Here is an 8,763-nt window from a genome sequence, read left to right as displayed (position 1 = left end):
TTTTGTGTTGTCTGGCCTCTTTTTAGCTCCAGTAGTTATTTCTTGTTCCTAAAGCAGAGGGCGACCGACCGGGACCCTGCTGGGAGAGAATCGTCAGGGAATTAGAGTTTTTACACTGAGAGGGACGGCAAAGCAGTTTGAAGGGAGTCGGACAGGGAATAAATGGACAGAACCCGTCATCTGACCCCATACACCTTAGGGTGCCTTTACACAGACAGATTTATCTGACAGATCCTATGACGCCGATCACCAGACTGAATTCAGTGCGCTCTAATTGGCTTCATCTTTTCCATCCGTTTAGGAAGTTGCTTTGAAGTCCCATGTGTTGTGCTGCTGAAGGACAATCTGGAAAATCAACATTTACTTACCACAATCCTAATTTCCTGGATTCCGTAGGCAGCACGAGCTTCCCACCCATGATTACTTCCTATTGCTACGAGAAAAATATACTGGTTCCTGGTCTAGTGATCGGCTTTAGAGGGTGGATACTTAAAGGGGTATTCCGGTCATGTAAAATACTTGAATCAGACTACCAATTCCTTCCATATCTATTCAGTCTCGGTTCTCAGCTGCTGCTTTCTGCTGAAGACACACAAATCTGTGTGTGATCCTTTCTCTGTCTCAGTCTCTCTCCCCCCCCCCCAACCCCATTCTGAGACGGCTGATGTAAACAAGTCCCTGGAAGGTGGTATCTGCACTCTTTGATGACGGGGGTTTAATCTAAGGTCAGGTTGATGGTGACATCACTGTGATTAACCCTCCTGGCATTACACAGTGCAGAAACGGCCATCCAGGGACTTCTTTACATCAGCCGTCTCAGAAGGGAGGAGGGGGAGACAGAGAAAAGCTCACACACAGAGTTTTGTGTCTTAAGAAGAAAGCAGCAGCTGAGAACTGGGGGAGGGAGACTGAATAGATAATAATAAGTATGGAAGGAATTGTTAGTCTCCAGGAAAGAGGGTGTGAGTGATTCAGTATGTGTTGTACCTAACTGGATAACACCTTTAAGTGCCCCTTAATTGATTTATTGTACTTAGGGGCTCCGGGAAATAAGTAAATTTTGGAGAGGCAAAACTGCTGCTGCCTCAGTTTAATATACTGTCTATAGGCGTCTGGCAGCTTTAACGGTTCTGCTGCTGTGAACATGAGAACGGAGCCTTAAAGCCGCCATTACAAGCCGGGGGGGGGGGTCTCTATCACTGGTTAGTCGGTCTTGTCCTTTGTTCCTGGAGCTGTAAGTGCTGACTCTGGATCCTCAGGGTTCTGATGGGACCTATTTCTAATGATCAGGTTATTGCAGCAGGTAACACTATGGTCTGGGTCCCCGCTCAGCACCATTCGTTGCCTCCCCAGCTGTCGCTCCAGGGCTTCTCGCATTCATAGGGCAACATTCACACTCCGCCAGAACTTCATTGCTGTAATTACATGTGTTATGTCTGATGACTTCTTGTTGCCGCTGGGAACAGTTCTGGGATTAGCAGGTGTCAGCGAGACATTGTCACCTTTATGGTTGTAGTAAAGTTTTCCTAAAATCGTTATGAATTACATAAATTGCCTGAATACCCTGCATTCTTCCTGTATACATTGAATTCTTCCTATATACCCTGCATTTTGCCTATATATACTGCACAGTGTGACTATATACTCTGCATTCTTCCTGTATACCCAGCGTTTTTCCTGTATACACTGCACTGGTTGTCCATGTTCTGCTGAATGGTTTCCAGCTCTCCCTGCCTGTGTTCCCCAGCTTCTGCACTGCTCCCCTCTCTCTGCTCAACTAAACTGTTGCAGTTTTCACCTCTATTGTATCTGATGAAGGAGATTAGAATCCTGAGACACCTCATCTATGTTGATGTTTTATACTTGAGGGAAATCACCTGGTGTCAGAAAGTTATAGAGATTTATAAATTATTTTTACAGTCTTCCAGTACCTATCAGCTGCTGTATGCCCTGCAGGAAATGGTGTATTCTCTCCAGTGTGACACAGTGCTCTCTGCCACAGTGCTCTGGACAGTTCCTGACATGGACGTGAACGTCTATTACTACAGCATTATACCATAGAGTATAATGAGAGAGAGAGAGTCTTCTGTGAACAGCGCCACCCTTGTCATCAGTCTGAGTGTTGTATTGCTGGGGTGGCTTTGGTTTTAGTGGAAAGCTGTCCTGTTTCTCTAATGCTGGATAACCCCTTGAAATCCCTCTGAGATCTACTATAGCAAGTGTACTCATGGCCTCTGGCTGCCATATTAACCGACTGGCATCCCTAATCACATTGCACCCAACATGACACAACACTTTCCATTTAAATCCTGTAATTTCTGCTGAACGCAGCATTTAAAGTGAGTGGTGAGTGTCAGTAGATGGCCAGTGATCGCTGTTGTCTGACGTTAGTTTGTGTTGGTAGGCAGCAAGTGATTGCTGATGTCGGTCGCTAATGGTGTCAGCAGGCAGCCGGTGATTGCTGATGTCGGTCACTAGTGGTGTCAGCAGGCAGCCGGTGATTGCTGATGTCGGTCGCTAGTGGTGTCAGCAGGCAGTCGGTGATTGCTGATGTCGGTCGCTAGTGGTGTCAGCAGGCAGTTGCTGATTGCTGATGTCGGTCAGTAGTGATGAGTGCCAGCTATAAGACCATCTATAAGCCTGGGAATAAAATGAAGAGCTGAAACCGTATGTACTACTTACAGGAAAATATAATTATTATATACAGTGTGCAGCAGAGGCGGCAAAATCCTTCTCTACCAGGAACCTGTATATTCTAGTAGAAGGGAACGTTCAGCAGTGTAATAACGTGTGAGGGATAAGATCACAACCGTGGAGATGTGTATCCGATGGAGGAGAGTAATCTCACACCGGGCCCGATTATTTATATATATATATATATATATATATATATATATATATATATATATATATATATAATTATGGTGATCTCATTCTGTTATTCCCTCCATATCCACGATAGAGAGGTGACTGTGCTCGCGCTCCTCCTCCATTATTATTGGCTTCTCCTTCCCCCAGGATAATCTTCCCCATTGACAGCCGATCGCCATGTTGTGATGCCGGAATCAATCTGAATCGTAATCCTAAACCTCCGTGCCGTATATATGCAGTGTGACATGGTTATCTATAGTCACATGAAAAGTCTTGGCCAAGAGATAGCAGAGCGCCCCAATCTGCACGGTCAGTAACACCCAGACCCGACGTCTACTATTCTCAGTGATAATGTGTGGCTGAAGAAGTTGGATGCCGCCCTAGGAAGTCTTTGTGGTCTGTGGCTGTATCCACGCTCGAGCTTCACTTGTCTCTAGTGAACATTTGGAATATGAAAATACAGATGAAATACAAATGCACCCTTGTAATTATTATTATTTTTTTTTTTTTTACAAATTGTTACATTTTTATTTCTTTGTATTGTGACTTTTTTTTTTTTTTTTTGCATTTTTTCAGTAGCATTTTTTGCAGAAATAGGAGTAAAACACTTGAACATTTCTGCTTCCTGCAGTTCTGCTCTTTCACCACTAGATGGCAGCCTGGTTCCAGCCTCTGACCAGGTAGTAGCAGTAACCAGGAGAACCTTTTGCTGTATGGGTTAAACCCTCCTGGTGATTTATACTCTGCTCCCGGGGTCTGCACCCTCCTCTGGGCTCCGCACACCTCAGTCTACTCTTCTACACACACAAGCTTTGCTGCCAGAGATTTTTGTGGTCCTTTTCCATGGTCCTTATTCTTGCGTTAGGCCGGGCCATGTTCCCGGCTTTGTGCCCTATGGTGTTTCCTATTTAATCCTTCACTTTAGGGAACTGAAGTCTCCTGCTCATTGACATCCTTACCTGGTAGGGTTCCCCCTATGCCAGTACCCCTCCTCCCCCCATGATTCCCAGCTGGCTCTGCTCCGGTACAGGTCAGGTGAACACCTGTTATCCGTGAAGCCATCAGATGCCGCCATCCTACATTTCTTTTTCTACAGAATCTTAAGATTCCATTTGATGTGTGTCCAAATCTTGGGAGCGGAGGAGCAGAGGTGGAGGAGCGGAGCTGCGGGATGTGTGAGCGGATCTGCCGGCTGTATTGGGGGGGGGGGATGTATTTGGTATCGGCGGTTGTCTGCTATAAACTTGTTACAGTTGGATCATTGGTTATTTGAATGGTTATTGCTGTTTTCTATATTCTATTGTACATGGGGAATTCCCAAGGGAAAACAAATGTAAAAACCCGTTCTGTTTAGGCGATGAGGGGAGTTTAACCCTTCACATGTGCAGAAGAAAATCTCTAAGTTAAAATATATTTTTTATAATATGTATTATAAATACTTTCAGCCACTAGGAGTCGCTCTTTCACCAGATTTGTAATTTACTGCCTGTTAGGCTCCGTCTCTAGTAACACAGGCTGTGGGGGTGTGGCTTAGCTGGTGCTAGGTGCAGGAGAAAGCCGGCCCCTTCCTTGCTGTAATCACCTCTCTTGTAGTCACCATCATTATTAGCAGTCCACTGCTCTTGTAATGCTGCTGCTGCTGTTTCTTTCCTTTCTGCTCACATGGGACCTTACAAACCCAGTGCATCCGTAACCTCTTCTCCCCCCACATGCTATCTAGTACTATTCTGAGCAAATCCTCCCCCAGCTCAGGCTGAAGTTAGGAAAAGGAAGTCCTGTGTGTGTACTACAAGGAAAAGAGAGAATAAGATACAGCTGTGCTCCATGGGGGGGGGGGGGGCGGCTTTTAGTGACCCAAAAACAGTAAGAGCCCAAAAATCACCTTGTCATAACGATGAAGGGTTAAAGGTATTATTCAGGATTAGAGAAGGCACAGCTACTTTCTTACAAAAACAGCGCTACCCCTGTCCTCAGGTTGTGTGCAATATTACAGATCACTTCAAAGGAAGTAAGCTGCAATACTAAACCCAACCTGAGTACAGGAGTGGTGCTGTTTCTTGTTTTTGCGCTCCTGGATAACCCCTTTAATGCAACGATATGCAGGCACAGGTGCACCGTAAAGGGGTTAGGTTGTCTTTCGGCCTTGACTTCAAGTGGCTTTAAGTTCTATGAGAAGCTCTGGCCGTGCACAAGGATCATAGTGAATGGCAGTAATCAATGAATGAGCAGAGTCAGACAAGCTCCACATCTACAGTCCTCACCTCCCGGATCACCAGGCGCCATCACTCCGCTCTGCGTCATCTGTATACTCTCCCCTCTCTGTGTCATTAATCCTCTGACTACTAGTGATGATGAGGCAAAACATTAAATTTCACTGTAGGCTGTAAAATGAGATGTTTTTTATTTATCTCGGCCGCGTGGCCTCTCAGACCACTAGATGGCAGCACAGGGGGACGTCTAGTCTGTTATTGCTGCGCAGAAGAATAAATGCAACTTACAGGAATTCAGGAATAGAGAAAATATAGAAGATGTTTGCTGAGTGATAATGCTATACCGGAGGACGGAACATGCGGGAATACCACTATACCGGAGGACGGAACGTGTGGGAATACCACTATACCGGAGGACGGAACGTGCGGGAATACCACTATACCGGAGGACGGAACGTGCGTGAATACCACTATACCGGAGGACGGAACGTGCGTGAATACCGCTATACCGGAGGACGGAACGTGCGGGAATACCGCTATACCGGAGGACGGAACGTGCGGGAATACCGCTATACCGGAGGACGGAACGTGCGGGAATACCGCTATACCGGAGGACGGAACGTGCGGGAATACCGCTATACCGGAGGACGGAACGTGCGGGAATACCGCTATACCGGAGGACGGAACGTGCGGGAATACCGCTACATCGGAGGACGGAACGTGCGGGAATACCGCTATACCGGAGGACGGAACGTGCGGGAATACCACTATACCGGAGGACGGAACGTGCGGGAATACCGCTACATCGGAGGACGGAACGTGCGGGAATACCGCTATACCGGAGGACGGAACGTGCGGGAATACCGCTATACCGGAGGACGGAACGTGCGGGAATACCGCTATACCGGAGGACGGAACGTGCGGGAATACCGCTATACGGGGAGGACGGAACGTGCGGGCATACCGCTATACCGGAGGACGGAACGTGCGGGAATACTACTAAACCGGAGGACGAAACGTGCGGGAATAACACTATACCGGGAGGAGGGAACGTGCGGGAATAACACTATACCGGGAGGAGGGAACGTGCGGGAATAACACTATAACGGGAGGAGGGAACGTGCGGGAATAACACTATACCGGGAGGAGGGAATGTGCGGGAATAACACTATACCGGAGGACGGAACGTGCGGGAATAATATACGGGCAGGGTGGAACGTGCGGGAATACCACTATACCGCAAGACAGAATGTGTGGGAATAATATACCGTGAGGACGGAAAGTGCAGGAATACCACTATATCGGGAGGGTGGAACGTGCGGGAATAATAGTATACCGGGAGGACGGAACGTGCAAGAATAACACAATACCGAAGGACGGAACGTGCGTGAATAACACTAAACTGGCTGGAGGGAAAGTGTGGGAATAATACTATACCGAGAGGATGGAACGTGCGGGAAGTGTTGGGGATAATACTATACTGGAAGGACAGAACGTGCCGGAAGTGTTGGGGATAATACTATACTGGGAGGACAGAACATGCAGGAAATGTTGGGGATAATACTATACCAAGAGGATGGAACATGCCAGAAGTGTTGGGGATAATACTATACTGGGAGGACAGAACGTACCGGAAGTGTTGGGGATAATACTATACCGGGAGGACAGAACGTGCAGGAAGTGTTGGGGATAATACTATACCGGGAGGACGGAACGTGCCGGAAGTGTTGGGGATAATACTATACCAAGAGGACGGAACGTGCCGGAAGTGTTGGGGATAATACTATACCAAGAGGACGGAACGTGCCGGAAGTGTTGGGGATAATACTATACCAAGAGGACGGAACGTGCCGGAAGTGTTGGGGATAATACTATACCAAGAGGACGGAACGTGCCGAAAGTGTTGGGGATAATACTATACCGGGAGGACGGAACGTGCAGGAAGTGTTGGGGATAATACTATACCAAGAGGACCGAACGTGCCGGAAGTGTTGGGGATAATACTATACCAAGAGGACGGAACGTGCAGGAAGTGTTGGGGATAATACTATACCAAGAGGACGGAACGTGCAGGAAGTGTTGGGGATAATACTATACCAAGAGGACGGAACGTGCCGGAAGTGTTGGGGATAATACTATACCGGGAGGACGGAACGTGCCGGAAGTGTTGGGGATAATACTATACCGAGAGGACGGAACGTGCCGGAAGTGTTGGGGATAATACTATACCGAGAGGACAGAACGTGCAGGAAGTGTTGGGGATAATACTATACCGGGAGGACAGAACGTGCAGGAAGTGTTGGGGATAATACTATACCGGGAGGACAGAACGTGCCGGAAGTGTTGGGGATAATACTATACCGGGAGGACGGAACGTGCCGGAAGTGTTGGGGATAATACTATACCGGGAGGACGGAACGTGCAGGAAGTGTTGGGGATAATACTATACCGGGAGGACGGAACGTGCAGGAAGTGTTGGGGATAATACTATACCGGGAGGACGGAACGTGCCGGAAGTGTTGGGGATAATACTATACCAAGAGGACGGAAAGTGCCGGAAGTGTTGGGGATAATACTATACCAAGAGGACAGAACGTGCAGGAAGTGTTGGGGATAATACTATACCGGGAGGACAGAACGTGCAGGAAGTGTTGGGGATAATACTATACTGGGAGGACAGAACGTGCAGGAAGTGTTGGGGATAATACTATACCAAGAGGATGGAACGTGCCAGAAGTGTTGGGGATAATACTATACCGGGAGGACAGAACGTGCAGGAAGTGTTGGGGATAATACTATACCGGGAGGACAGAACGTGCAGGAAGTGTTGGGGATAATACTATACTGGGAGGACAGAACGTGCAGGAAGTGTTGGGGATAATACTATACTGGGAGGACAGAACGTGCAGGAAGTGTTGGGGATAATACTATACCAAGAGGATGGAACGTGCCGGAAGTGTTGGGGATAATACTATACCAAGAGGATGGAACGTGCCAGAAGTGTTGGGGATAATACTATACCGGGAGGACAGAACGTGCAGGAAGTGTTGGGGATAATACTATACCGGGAGGACAGAACGTGCAGGAAGTGTTGGGGATAATACTATACCGGGAGGACAGAACGTGCAGGAAGTGTTGGGGATAATACTATACCGGGAGGACAGAACGTGCAGGAAGTGTTGGGGATAATACTATACTGGGAGGACAGAACGTGCCGGAAGTGTTGGGGATAATACTATACCAAGAGGACAGAACGTGCCGGAAGTGTTGGGGATAATACTATACCGGGAGGACGGAACGTGCAGGAAGTGTTGGGGATAATACTATACCGGGAGGACGGAACGTGCAGGAAGTGTTGGGGATAATACTATACCGGGAGGACGGAACGTGCAGGAAGTGTTGGGGATAATACTATACCAAGAGGACAGAACGTGCCGGAAGTGTTGGGGATAATACTATACCAAGAGGACGGAACGTGCCGGAAGTGTTGGGGATAATACTATACCGGGAGGACGGAACGTGCAGGAAGTGTTGGGGATAATACTATACCGGGAGGACAGAACGTGCAGGAAGTGTTGGGGATAATACTATACCGGGAGGACAGAACGTGCAGGAAGTGTTGGGGATAATACTATACCGAGAGGATGGAACGTGCCGGAAGTGTTGGGGATAATACTATACT

Source organism: Dendropsophus ebraccatus, chromosome 14 (assembly GCF_027789765.1).
Source record: "Dendropsophus ebraccatus isolate aDenEbr1 chromosome 14, aDenEbr1.pat, whole genome shotgun sequence".
In the NCBI taxonomy this organism is placed as follows: Eukaryota; Metazoa; Chordata; class Amphibia; order Anura; family Hylidae; genus Dendropsophus; species Dendropsophus ebraccatus.
This window is presented reverse-complemented; position numbering follows the sequence as displayed.